At 40.2% G+C, this 14,854-nt stretch overlaps 1 long non-coding RNA gene across 1 annotated transcript; it reads right to left on the reverse strand.

Moving 5' to 3' along the window:
• Positions 1-1,195: 1,195 nt before the first annotated feature.
• Positions 1,196-6,539, reverse strand: LOC137340437 (uncharacterized). The gene is made up of 2 exons (XR_010966803.1): positions 6,048-6,539; positions 1,196-4,798 (listed from the first exon to the last, which is right to left on the reverse strand). It is a non-coding gene; the product is annotated as an uncharacterized lncRNA (long non-coding RNA).
• Between the last annotated feature and the right edge of the window lie 8,315 nt (positions 6,540-14,854).

Here is a 14,854-nt window from a genome sequence, read left to right on the forward strand (position 1 = left end):
TATTTTATTTTGGCGGGGGGAGGATGGTTATATAACTGTCCTATCTATTTAAGATTCCCACTCTCCTATCGTCGATTTCCCAATCTCTAAAACGAGTGCTTTCCCCCTGTTGGGAACATTTTAGTTGATCTCAATGGGGTTCTTCTGTGTAAAAACAAACTGGGATGGCGGATTCTGTTTATAGTTTCCTAGAGAATTATCAGGAGGGAATAACTTCGCTGCAGCCAAACCTTCTGGGACCAAACCTAAATAGATTGGGTTTTTTTTTGCTGGTGTCTGTTGAATGAATATGATTTTTTTTAACTCTAGCGTTTAAATCAGCCGCGATGGCACAATAGAATCACAGTTTCTAATTGTTTGGTGAAGTTTTATTTGTATTGCAAACATATCACTTTAAACAGTGGATGCAGCTGGGTTAGAACATGGATTGCAAGAGCCGCTTTTAAACGGGAACTGTTTCCAAAAAAGGGCCCCCTTCAAACCCCCGGGTGATTATTGAAGGTGACCAGAAGCATTGCTGCCACACTATCATTTTTACCAGCAATATGTCTTGTTGCTTCTACGCTGGGGAGGGAGGCATCAGCGCAAACTCCAAGTGGAAACAATCGACCAATTCACTGCAGAGTATTCCTTAGAAATATTGAAGAATTCTTGTTACAATTTAGCTGTTTAAAACTGGCACGCAAGATCAAATGCCAATGATATAAAGTATAAGTCTCACATTTTGGTGATCATTAAACTCCCTCTGAATGTCGAAAGAAAATACACAACTTGGCTCAAGGTCGGCTCTGTAAGATGCCAGTCACTTCACGGCGGAGTTCACTTTAATTTCCTTACATTATATTCTGTTCCTTAAAAAAATGATATATTTTCCCCCTGAACGTCACTCAAACGTCGGCGGTACAAGGTAACCCAGCTACAGCTAAACGAATCATTGAAAGGTTGGAGATGTCCTGACATTTTAAACGGAAAATCTTTGTTTTACCTTTTTTGTTTTACGTTTTATTTTGCTGATTGGGTTATTTTCATGGTGACACAGACCGGTGCGTATGGATTTCACACTTGTATCAGTGAGTTTACAGACATTTATAAAACATATAATGCGGTTCTGCTGTCTTCTTTTGCCAATTGGCTTTGCTGGAACGATACTGAGCATTCTGTAAAAAGATAGATCGCACTCAATGACAGTAAGGCGCTGGTTTAAAGAGTGAGGTTTATTTTTTGGAAAGTGAAACAAGACGAATGCAGAAAAACAATGTTAATTTCATCTTTATTTTTGTTATTTAAAAAAAAATCAGAAGCAATGAGGGATACAGAAATACACACACAAAACTACCGCCACGGTGTGCTATAGTACCAAAGTCACTCTGCAGTACTGTACTGTCCGCCCCTGGAAGATGATTCCTGTTTTAAGATTGTTATTGCAAGTTCAGCCATTTGTGATTTTACAATTGGGTTCACCAAAAAGCTCTAACCTCTCAGCACTTGCAAGATGCCGCCACAGTACTATGTAAACGAAACCTTCAAAATATATTTCACTTCAAACAGGCCCACGTGTGCTGCTCGTTCATATTTACAGGCAAAACATTCATTCCTCTCCCCCTATCCTCAAAATAGGTTTTAATTCAGAATCAGCCAACTGGTCCCTGGGCTGTAGAGGCTGATTGAGACTCACCTTCCTAGTAAATGGAGAATTGTTAATATTTAAATAACGTTTAAAGGAAAATGTTGGGATTATATGATTTAAACATACGTGATTATATCAAGAGCATCTAGAAGACAATGGCTCAATGGCGTTAAGATATTAAATATTCTTTTAAATATATATATTTTGTTAAATATTTCTTCATTTTCCTTTTATTTGACATCAGAAGGCTTTTACCCAAAGAACGTATGAAACAACCTGCTTTGGGACGGGATGCCTCCTTCAGTCTCTGCCTGTCCTGTATTGTCTCGGATCCCCTGCTTTGGGACGGGATGCCTCCTTCAGTCTTTGCCTGTCCTGTATTGTCTCGGATCCCCTGCTTTGGGACGGGATGCCTCCTTCAGTCTTTGCCTGTCCTGTATTGTCTCGGATCCCCTGCTTTGGGACGGGATGCCTCCTTCAGTCTTTGCCTGTCCTGTATTGTCTCGGATCCCCCGCGGAGCCGGGGACAGATGCAGCGAACGGCTCCTCCGGGGAACAGGCAATTATTTAATTATACAGGGCTGCATTCATTAAGGGCGCGGGTCTGTTTGGTGGAACCCGAGCAGCCCAGATAGGAACAGAACAGTGTTCAGCACCAGCTCCTTGCCGACTGCAATAAAAAAGGGTCCAAGTTTACCTTGAACTTCTCATCCTTACAAATGGGAAAACCAGGTAGATGAAATCCTCAGCACTGTTATCACTGTTAATATCGTTCTGTTTCACTCTCACTCCCCCCCCACACACCGACATACAGTATGTTCATTATTTGACTTTAAATTTGGTTGCCTATTAATCACCCTTATATCCTTTATTATGCCCATTTATTTATCCCTGTATATCTATTCACATGTTTATACCTATGTCTATAACAGGGTATGCAATTTTCCTTAACCTTTATGGCACTTTGCATATATATAAATATAAATGTATCGCTAGTTTGGCCTTTGTGTGGGTACATTACGAGGGACCTCCAATTGAATTCTACTGTACGCATTCTATATCTCTATTTTAATATTTATGTCCGGGTGTTTAAACATCACTAAAGATTCTAAATATTGATATCACAGCAACATCATCTTCCTACCAGTATTTGCATCTCTCCGTCTGTCCCTCTATGTCCACCTATAAGTCCAGATATTCGCATCTATACCCTCCATGAAATCCACTCATATATTGCCAGTCCCTGTAACGTTATGTGCTCGGTTACTGAGAGTGTTAATATCTTATACATAATCTGTGAACAGAGACACGAATGTTTCATGATGGGAACCACAAGCTCTCCGTTTTCAGGTTTTGCTATCAAAAGACCCGTTTCAGTCGAAATAGCGTAGTGATCAAGCCTGTGTCTGTTTAATTTTATTTTTCACGGAGACGGAAGGGGGTTAAAGGCCCGGTATCTGCCCCCGATCACCTCGGCAGGTCCGCTTGGAAACACTCCCAGTTTCCCGGCTCTATTTTTAGTTGATGTAACTCTTTCTGAAAGCTATAGCTTGGTTTAGATTTTTAAAACGTGCTCTGAAATTAAAACATTATATCGGTAGCTTGGATTGCTGGCCGTTATTTTTTTTTAAAAAGCAGAGTGGGGGAATGACACGAGGAGAGCTGAGTATAACACTGATCCAAGGTACATGGTGCGTCTTGGAGGGCGAATAAACTCTGTCCGAATTTGGACATTCTAGGGTGTGGGTGGGGAAAAGATATAATTAAACAGTGGAACAGAAATAGAGGAATAAGCAACCGAATAGCATAAATGTAAGTAACGCACAAAGATTGACGGGGATAGGTAGATAGATACATACCAAGAATTATAGATAACCAAATGAATGACTGAACAAAGACTATAGATAAAATGTATTTAATACAGTAAGCAAATATACAATGAATGCGGAAGGGTTCCGTGCATTAATATATGGAGACGCTGTGAGATGGGTGTATAAAGTAATTCGAATGCTCGTACAGCAAATAAAAGTATTCTCAAACACACTCATTTTATCCAAGGACTACTTTTCAAATTGATATCCAAAAAAAAGCACACCGGATTTTAAACCAGTTTAAATTTACATTCCGATTTACTTCAGGGGGCGAATGAAAGAGATTGGAAAACTGATAGCTACAGTCAGTGTTTCGAAACGTGCATATATATGATCGCAATGTTTAAGATAATGAAGGGAGATACTGGGACACGTAGCAAGAAGCTGCAAGAGATGTTTGAAAAAAAGTCCCAGTAAATGGGCGATGTAAAAGTGGTTCTTGTAGGAGCAATGATTGGAAAGGGGGAATGTCACATATTTGCATGGAATGATTGAGAGAACTTATTACTACCATCAGTGATGGCCCGTACACCGGGAGAGACTCACTCAGTACTTTTAAGAAAGGTTAGTGTACGCGACTGAAGCATTTCCCCCAGTCTGTGACTTGGAAACAGTCTGTTACTGACCTTCCAGCAACCGAACACATTGAGGTGATATCTGTTATATTATCTCCGTCTGGTTTCCTTATACAATTATTGTAGCGTTAAAGACGCTTGGCCATTATTAAATATAGATTTACACCTAGGGATTCTCTGCAAGGAGTCAGCTGCATCTGCGGCACCGAACCTTTTGCTCACCGGTCATTTTATTTCCCTCTGCCAGTTGGTATGGAATCGTTCATTTATCTACCTATTTTAAAAGGGATTATAATCCGTATTTCATGTACTGGTCTATTTTATAACTCGCTTGATGTGTGAATTTGATTGATTTTTCTATGTAAAAAATACATACCTAGATCTCGGTTCAGTACTAGTACCCACTTTGGTTCGTTTTATCTTTATTTCGGTTTTATTTATTTCATTCTCTCTCTCTCTCGCACACACGCAAATACACAGCGTACTTTCGTTCTTTATGTTCTTTCATTGCGCCTACCTTTTAATGAGCTCTGCCCCATTTGTTGTGCTTGTCAGTGGAAGTAATGGAGTAGGGAGCCCCAGAGACAGTCATTACCGCGCTCAAACACCCAGCTCCTTACTGCCTTTTAGCTCGTACTTTAAAAAAATTGTTCACAATTTTATTTCGGCCGACGTGAATTCCTCAGTCCGAAGATTCCATTGTCACCTTCACCGATAGCTGTAAACTACAGAGAAAAAGAAAGAATGTGGTTTTAATTCTTCTATTAATAGTTAGACAGCTTGAAGACACGTGTTCAAACGTAAACATTTAAATTTTGTGACCATTATAATATCTATTATAAAGCTATAGATAACTATATATATCATAAATTACAGAAAACGCTGTAATTCAGGTCCGCAGCCCACCACACGACGAAGGTTGGCAGAAAACATACGATACAACTGATAAGTTTGTACCTGTTTGATTAAAATAAGGGAACTGTTACAATTTGTAAAATAATATTAGTATCTTGGTTACATGAGGAGAAGCTTCGGCGATTGAATACTGTGGAGCGAGCCCCTGTTTCAAACAGCCACTGGTTTTACTCTTTATTAGCAATGCATTTGTGTCGGGCGTAACATTATTTTTAGAACTTTCTATTTACTAAAACTCCAACCGCAATCTTTATTTTGTACCGTTTACACTTATTTCTGTCCCTGCCTGTGTATTACTGTGTTCTGAATTACTTTATTTGGCACGTATGTTTTTAGAAGATTAAAATGTGCATGGATCCTAATGTGGGTTGCTTTTCATTCAGTGTTGAATTCCCAGTCACTGGTGGTTAATGGGAGTCTTGTTTTTTTGTGCATAGTGCTTGCGCCGGATCCTGGATCTCCGCTTCCCCGCCTTCCCTTGCAGGCTCCCCGGAGGACAGGCAGCCCTGCCTCGCTGCCTCCTCTCTCATCTCATCTGTCTGTCCGCTCCATCGAGCTGATTAACAAAACGCCAAACGCAACTCTATTCCTAATTCCCCAAACGTCAGTGTCGATCAGCTTTTAGATATATGTAGCTGTAGGCGACTTCTTCCTCCAGTAAATCTGCAGCTCTATAAATTGTTGGGGGGAGGGGGCGGAATTAGGGGTTTCGAGACACAGAATGTTCTGGCTACAGTTCTAAAGCAGCGCTGCACCCCGTCAGTGTCGTAACAGCCCCGAAAAAATGTTTGGGGAAAAGACAACCTAATGTTATTTATCAATGTGTCTGAGCCAGCAAGTAGAAAGCAGTATGAGGCGAGATAAAATATAAAACGAGTCCCATATGTATCTTGAATACAGACAGACCGATCGATTTGATGACGGGTTATAAAGTAATGCATAAGTTGCGTGTTAAAATCGTATTAAGGTTGGTTAATTTTCTTCCACGTCCTCCTTAAAAAAACACAAAAAAATCCTTCTCGCCACTGCCCTTCCAATTTCCGAAGAAAGAGCACTTACCCTTTTGCAAATAAATAACAGGGTACGAGAGGGCTGCGTGCAGATTAGCTTGATCTGTCTCGCTCGTGTGTTCATGTTGAGATTGAAAAATAAATCTCCAGGATGCCCTTGAGAAACGCTCAGCAAATTCTCCATTGCAACGATTCGCTCAAGCTGAAAAACAACAAGCTAGTAACATTGAAGGAATTTGCTTATACAGTACTTAGAACCCAGCTATTGAAAGAAAAGGTCCTATTTAATCTGACCAGAACAGTTTTGATGGTTGTAGACAACAGAGGCGATTCCCCATTTTTTCCCTTTCCCCCCTCTCACTGCCAATAAACAAAAGATGACGATATCTTTGTTGCGATAAATGAGTTTTCCGTGATTTAAAAAAGTAGTCTCGCCTTTGCCAAGCAGGAATCCGGCAAATCTATAAATCGCCGAATCGGTTAATGAAAAAAAGAAATATATGACGGTGCAAATCATGTCCTCGACCCTTCTGATCCCTGCTTTCCGGAGGGAGGGCTTTGAGACGGGATGAACAGCCACAGAGGTTTCAGGCACATTCACACAACACCCAGTATTACATTCACTATCCTCCCACTCTTAAAGCGGGTACGCGCAATTGAATGGGGTCCTGCTGATCAGTTATTATTTTTTCTCTATTATTTGCGTCGGTTGATTTTCGTCTTTTCACCGGTAGATTTGATCCTGCGTTGTGATTTCGTCTCCAAAAATAAATGTTGTGCAACCAAAAATGAACTCATTTTAGTTTCTCGCAGTGAACCAGCACAGATGCTTTGATAATGTATGAAACCGGGAGCCTATAAACAATACATCGTAAGCTCTGAGACTACAATGTTTATTTCTTCAACTGATTTAACAAACTAGGGTTTCGACGATTGCTGTTGGTGGGTAGATATCAGTGAAGCGTTATTTCTGTACTGGGGGAAGTTACACTGAACCCTTGGGGTGTATGTGGCGTTTAGGGATTAGAAAGAAATACATGTAATGAGAACGCTCTAATAAACTCGCGTAACGAGCCAGTTTCAGGTCAATTCCATATACTTGAAATCAGCCAACCAGTAATGTGTGTGCACTACGGAGAGATTACTGCAACAAAATTATGCACGTAAAACAATTGGGTAAAGTTATTTGGGATAGTCAGAGAGGAGATCACGGACAGACCACAATATGTGGCTATTAACGGTCCGGGGAAAGGGGGCGCGGGACTCTAATTCGACTTGTTCCTCTCGATTACGCGTGGGTGACATGGCAGCTTTAATAATCCAAGGACAACAGCTTCACACAAAGAAAGCGTCTCTTCACTCGGTATTTTTTTTCCTGATTTGTTGTCTTGATTTAGCAACAAGCCCATCCGCGAATGATTCGGAACAGCTTGATAGAGGGAATGATTATAATTATTCCGAATTACAATGCAACTGGGCCTATAGCCGCACCCAGCCGGGCTGGCGGTTTTGTTTGCAATTCATTTCATTTTAGACGTTCTGGGGGAAACAATAGGGGACCCCAGTTACCAGCCTGTGACAGATTGAGTTTTCCATTCTTGTTTGTTTTCCGTTTTTATAGTGACTGTTTGATGAAAATAAGGACACTCGTTGAAGTCAGTTTGCTCCAATCAAACATAATAATAAATTAAATGTAAAAAAAAAGGTTTGCTGCATTCTGCCCTGATTCACAAAGCACAATGCGAGTAAGACGTGTTGGATCCGAGTGAACCCATTTCTAATCCAAACGGACACATCTACAAAGTAATTCCTTTTGTCTCCGTCAAATACAAATGCTGACCGGAGCATCCCATTTCTTAGCAACGTCTGTCGATATTCGGCGATTGTAAAAGGCAACATTTAGTACGACGTTGGTTTAAGGTGTTTCCTGTATTGAAGATTAAGCTAAAAATTAAGATAAGCGTCTAGTCATATATATTTTTTAAAATCCCATTTGCTTTTTGCATTCAGGGTCACAATAAGTTAGGCTAAAAGTCAAATTACAAATCAGATTTGGCCTCGGATTGAGAATTTAGAGAGAAAGAAAAAAAAAATAGTCGTTTGGAGGAAAAAGGAATGTTGTTTTATGAGTGGATTTGCGAGCCCGGCCCTCCCCCGGGGGAACATGTGACCACGGGGTGGCGATTGCATTGATTTTCGTGTCGCGGCGCTCCAGACTCGGCTGGGAGCGACACCAGAGGGCCCGGGGCCTCCCATCAAGGGGATAGAGATTCAGACAGCGATCAGCCCCCCACACCGCCACAAGACACACGCTCACCGTCTGGTCTGAGCTCCATTCCTGCGCAGAAACCACTGCTCCCGATCCAGAGCATTTTGCAGGGAAAAAAAAACACCAACAAAAAAAAACACACCAGTTGTTCCGAACCATTTAATCGCCAATCTGTTTCGCAATGAAACTTTACTCTCTGCTTTATGCCTTTTTGTGCCTTGAACTAAACCGCGTGTGTCCTAGTAAGTACTGTATGTGTGTTTTGCGTTAGAGTATGGTCGTTGCTATGTTTCGGTAGGCGCTTAATCCTTTCGAGACTGCAGGAACACTTTTGCATAACAAAATCCAATTGTGGGCAGTTGTTGAAGGCTAGTTCTGGTGAGCATTCCGCTCTCTGATCAGTTCAACCGCCAGCGTGACACAAAATGGGCTTTATTTTTGCAAGAAAACGCAGACGTTCGGGTCTCGGTGGACTAAGAGGGAAACAAAGAGGCTTTTTGAAAAAAAGACTTTTTTTTTGTCTGTGTGTTAAATAATGTTTAATGTAACATTTCCGCGCGCGAAACGTACGTGCGTTGTACAAACGCTCATAGGCTACTGAAAAAAATCCAGCATCCTTTAAAAAACCTGGCGCAGATCCTTTTGTAGACGTGAGATCTGGTTTGCCTGTTTCAGATAGTTATTCTTCGCCCTTCCCCCTCCGCCTTCCCCCTGTCTGGGTTTTGCTGAGTTTGGAATCGGGCCAAAACTCACTGAAGCTTGATAGAGCGTTGCAACCCTGCAATGGAAATTACATCCCAAGCTCTGCCGCTCCCTCCTTCATCTCGTAATGGTCGGCACAATGTTTAAAGCTATATATTTTTTGAGAGAGAGGGGGGAAAATGGGAAGAAATGAGTGCAGAATCTTATCTGCAGGTCGATGGTGACCTCGAGCCCGTGTTCTGTAGTAAAGACTTCACATATGTCGCGCAAAGCGGTGAGCTGTAATTGGCAGCATTCGGAGCATTGCGTATTCTGCAAGGTTATGTGTGTAGTTTAGTTTCTTGTGGAGTCTATTCTCAATAATAACTTCTTCCCTTTAAAACTACTTTGCCAGAAGACAGGCAGCACGAGAAACCCAACTTGCATCTCTACATTGAAACGCTAAACGGCTACAGTGCAGATTTCTCCACTTAAAACCTTTCTCAGCACGTTAACCAAACTAGTGACTCGGTGCATGTTAACCAAACTAGTGACTCGGTGCATGTTAACCAAACTAGTGACTCGGTGCATGTTAACCAAACTAGTGACTTGGTGCATGTTAACCAAACTAGTGACTCGGTGCATGTTAACCAAACTAGTGACTTGGTGCATGTTAACCAAACAACTGACTCGGTGCATGTTAACCAAACTAGTGACTTGGTGCATGTTAACCAAACAACTGACTCGGTGCATGTTAGCCAAACTAGTGACTTGGTGCATGTTAACCAAACAACTGACTCGGTGCATGTTAGCCAAACTAGTGACTTGGTGCATGTTAACCAAACAACTGACTCGGTGCATGTTAACCAAGCTAGTGACTTGGTGCATGTTAACCAAACTAGTGACTCGATGCATGTTAACCAAACTACTGACTTGGTGCATGTTAACCAAACTACTGACTTGGTGCATGTTAACCAAACTACTGACTTGGTGCATGTTAACCAAACCAGTGACCTCCAAAAAGCGACGCGAATGTCAGAGTCTAGCAGTGTTCCAAGACCGAATTATTCTCTATGTAGACTTTCCAGACGAAAGGTTTTTCTGATGCCTGTTTTAATTGCCGCTGTATGTGAAACGCCGTTAATGGCGATTTTTATGTTTAAATGAATTTTAAAGAATTGAAAAGAAAATAACGAAGGTTCGCAAACGTGTTTCTAACTTCCAAACTTCCATATAGGCAGCACTTGGCATGCCATCAATTCACATATCTGTATTGGGCGCATAATCTCAGTTTATATATAGATATATATATGATATACACACATATATATATAGACTCGTTTCCAATCGTGGGCTGTCAATTTCAGGTCAATTTTATAAATTTCAATTCAGCCGATCTTTGGTACTTAGAACTCTGGAATAAAATTAAATAACTTTTAGAAAGGAAACTGACCTGGTAAAATAAGTTGAAACAAAGGTGGCGGGACGCAATATGCTTAAGAGTTCGTCACTAACCTACCAAAGGTGGTTGAAAGGCATTTAAATCAGGATTCGAAGATCAGCTTTAACCTCCATTATGCTTTGTTTATTCGTGTATAAACTATTCAAAATCGGCCAAGAATTCCGGCAGATAACATCTTTAATCTAAAAAAATGATTACAAGAGACAAGTTGACGAAACTTGCTACAAATTCGTATTAAATGATCTAACTTACGTTGTCCCCTTATAGCTCACAGAAACATACGGTGTACACGCGTCCAGTTAATTTTTTGATCACTCGTTATTCTCATTCCCCTTCAACTCTTGTCAAATATTCTCCAAGGAATTTCAAATGGAAAACCTACCACTGCCGTCCTTTGCCTCTGTACTTCTGTAATATGGGTCACTAGGTTTGACTTGCGCTCTGGGACAGTCTAAAAGAAATGTTCTTAACACAAAGCTCAAGCAACGGTAGACGATCTAGAGCTTTACCAAGTCCCAAGACGCTCTAAAAATCAATTTTCTATCTGCATGAAGACTTCATATCATTAAATTATTCAAAATGTACGTTTTCTTACCAGCAACTGGCGTGATTAAAACATTATGGAGGAATATTGTAAATTAATATTGTATTCCTTTTGTGCAACTTTAAAGTCGTTTTCTAACTATAAAAAAGTGTAAGAGCTTTTGCTTAACAATGAAACTATTAGTAGTTTGTCACCATAAAGTCAGTATTGGTACTTTGTTACTAAATAGAGTATTAGCACGTCGTTACCTTATAGTCAGTGTTAGTATTTTGTTACTATATAGTCAGTATTAGTATTTTGTTACTATATAATTAGTTCTAGCACGTTCTTACTATATCGTCAAATCTTCGTTAACCCCCATTCACCACCACCAAAGATCTTTAAATCCTATTTTCTCAAAGACATTTCTAACAAGGTCCCAAGTCTCAACTATTTATAGAAAACCTTCACTTTTAGCATCAATGTTATACAACACGGTATCGTCTCGATCAGTCTCATATTTTCACTTTAAATTGATGGGCAGAGAGAGTTTTAGGTCGACTCTCCAATAATGATATTCCAAAACAAAACCCGTTTGCATTCGGTACAACAATTGTATTAAGTATATTGCCCTGGAATCTGATGTCACCAGGTTTCAGGTCACGACTAATCCCTAATTATTTTTGCACATTTATTCGTGGTATGTTATTCAGATGAAAGTACTGTATTTAAATAATAAGCCGATTTGCGATAGAACCTTTGGGTCAAAATCAGATTAGATGTTTCATATAAGCATTAAGAGCATCAATTTATATTATTTACACTGAAACGGTCAAGACTATACTTATATCACTGGGATGGTCCATAGACTTAATGCCAACTATTGGTAAAAATCAGGGTGTAGACTAATTACACCACAGCCTCCTTAACAGAAATTGTTTCTTTTCCCTTTCGTAACCCCCCCCTCCCCCCAACACCTCCCCTTTGGCTATCTGTGATTGTATTTGCTATCTAACTATCTATTGTATTTGCTATCTAACTATCTATCAGTTATTGACTTTAAAACAAAACTTAAATGTAAGGAATGTAAGGTATAGCCAAGTCTGAAATGTGATTGTAACTTTACTACTCAGGAGATCTTGTAAATGAAATAAAAACAAAACGACGATTAGAGCAGCAATGAGTAAGCAATACCTAACAATAATCAGACAGCATTAACGTGGTTTTATTGTTCTATATAATACGGCCATACAGCCCTACTCCAATAAAGAGAATAATCCGTTTGCTACTAAATGTGTATTTTTTTCATCTCATGAATATTTGTTCAGCTGTAAGTCACTCCAAATAGTGATTATACACGCTCTGTAACACAAGCCATGGGTCTATATTTACTGGAACTGTGTGATATCTTTTCCTGAAATCGTTTTAAATCGGGAGAGGGTACAGACCACTCATGATTTGTAAAACACAGGTGAGATATGCAGTCATAAAAAAATCAAAGGAAGAGTTAATTAATCAAACTCATAAGGAAAAAAGACATTTATAAGCATTCCACATACTTGCCTGGTGACTTGAATTCTCCACACCTTCAATTTTCCTTTTATGGGATTAATTTAAATATAGATCGATTTCCGTGACATCAAAAGACCGAGGATCACCTCGGGTCATCGATGTCAGCGCCATATTGGCCTTCAGTATATGTGCAGATATTAAGTACAATTAAATGGATCACAAGGTAACTAGACGAATGTACGTAAACTGCACTGGTGCTGGAGGGGACAAGTAATAAGTATAGTATTGTAAAGTTTGAGCGAGCAAATGTCATTGTGTCGTAAATGCTGGTCGCATTTGTCTCTTATAGTGAGTTGTAATCTATACATTAGGAATTAAACAGTCCAGTCTATATACTGTACACGTAAAAGAATGGCATTTTAAATGTTAGACTGAGCTTATGCAGACTTCAACCAGCAATGGGGGAGGGGTGACAGATGTGTGGAGGAGACATAGATGTGCTTCTGCTCGTTTAGTAAATATATTCTATATATTCTGCTGTGTTTTGGTTATAATAAAAATGTAAAAAGATAATCGATGTTATACTGCTGAATTTGTTCTGCCGGAAAGTCGTGATATTTACCAGATATATAAAACCACGAGAAAGGGGCTTGAGGGCGTAATTTGGGGGCTATAAAAGTCGGTAAAGCGTTGGAAACGAATCTCATAACAAGAAATGCGAGCAAAGATGAAGAGCAGATAAAATCGCTTTTCTTGCTTCAGTCACTTTCTATGTGTTGAATGATCTAACTCGGACTTATCTCGTGCCTTGTAACATTCCCCTTTCTCTCTTTATCCCCTCTTTTACTTTTTCTTTGCCGTTCAATTACTCTCACTCGCTCTGTTCTCAGTTTAATTCTCCCACACCATTCATTCCCTAGAGCCGGTTGATACCGTCTCCCATCTCGTTATCTTTCTCTTTTTTCTCTCTCTCTCTCCCTCCCCTTCCCCTTTCTTTCTCTTCGCACTCAGTTTTTGCTTCTCCCACATGATTCATTCCCAGGGAGCAGCTGATATCGGACAGTCATTAGTAAACAGATGAGGCACAGTTTTGTACCAGCATGCAAAGTTCCTTTTATCCCCTGTAATAAATCAAACGCTTGCAGACAGAGACAGCGTGGAGAAAATAATAAATATAAAAGAATTTGCGTTTGCTGTTTTTTTTTGTCACGTTGCAACTTTACCAGTCTGGACCATTTCGAAATACATGCATTATTTATCACTTTGTGTAACGCTGCCTTGGGTTACATTACTATTTTAAGATTTTTTTGGAGGGGATCTAGAATTTATTATACAAACCATTGTTCAGTGCTCATTATTTTGAGAGAAGATAAAAAAGATTGCATTCGTCGTTCGCACACTTGCTGAGGATTAATATTGTTTAATTTAATGTAATGTAAGTATACTGCTGTCTTAGGTAGGTTCTCCTCCCAATATCTTGGGAAATATTCTATCGGATCATTCACTTCTCTCTACATCTTCGAGTCTATAAATTAGCGCGGTGTTTAAACAAAGTATCTGGACGCCCGGGGATTACCTGGGGATGTTGTGACTATGTAGAATGCGCGCACATTTAAAGCTATAACGCCCATCTTTCCTTACAATCTACTTTGTCGATTTCGTGTCAGTTTCTCAAGCTTCTGAATCAACCAGTGGCTCCAACTGAAATGTACCAATTTACTGTCGGCTCCATAGCTGCTGCGGTAACATGTAAATTACCTTTAAAAAAGCATAAATGCTACTCTGGATGAAATGATCACAGGCATTTAAATACACAAGGGACAATATGCTGTTTGTTTCGCTGTAGAAGGCTGGGGATTTTTCAAGGAACAAGTACACAAAGAGAACCTCTTTAAATCTAAAGGGAGACATAGAAGAGACCCTGTACTGTGAATATAAAATGCTTACAGTGGGTAATAAGGTTTTCGCCTGCATGTTCTAACAAGCCCTATAACTCAAGTCAGGATTTGCACTAGGGGCAGGCACTGGGAAAGCTCTGCTGTCCAGCATTCTCTGTCAATTAACAAGAAGCTCTTTTATAGGAAGCCAGGGGCTCTAAAAGAGCTTGTTTGCTTTCCGATTTCAGAGGCCGGCTCGCGTTTCCAATGATGGAGCGAAGCATGTGGCGTAAAATTCGCCCTTAGCCAGGTCCCTTCCTCGCCCTGATCAGGGTGCATGCAGATTGGAGGGCGGTTGTGTTCAAGATTAGATTCCAACTCCCCCCGCCCCCCACCACCTCAATTTTTTATTGTTTGTGACTCATTCCTTTCCCGTTGTCGAGTGGGATGCTGTTCTAAGAACAAGCCGATTTATGGTCCTGGGGGTAAAGGGTGGTCTCAGTATCCGACAGCTGCTACGTCGCTACCCTAA

The sequence above is a fragment of the Heptranchias perlo genome, chromosome 22, assembly GCF_035084215.1.
Source record: "Heptranchias perlo isolate sHepPer1 chromosome 22, sHepPer1.hap1, whole genome shotgun sequence".
Lineage (NCBI taxonomy): Eukaryota > Metazoa > Chordata > Chondrichthyes > Hexanchiformes > Hexanchidae > Heptranchias > Heptranchias perlo.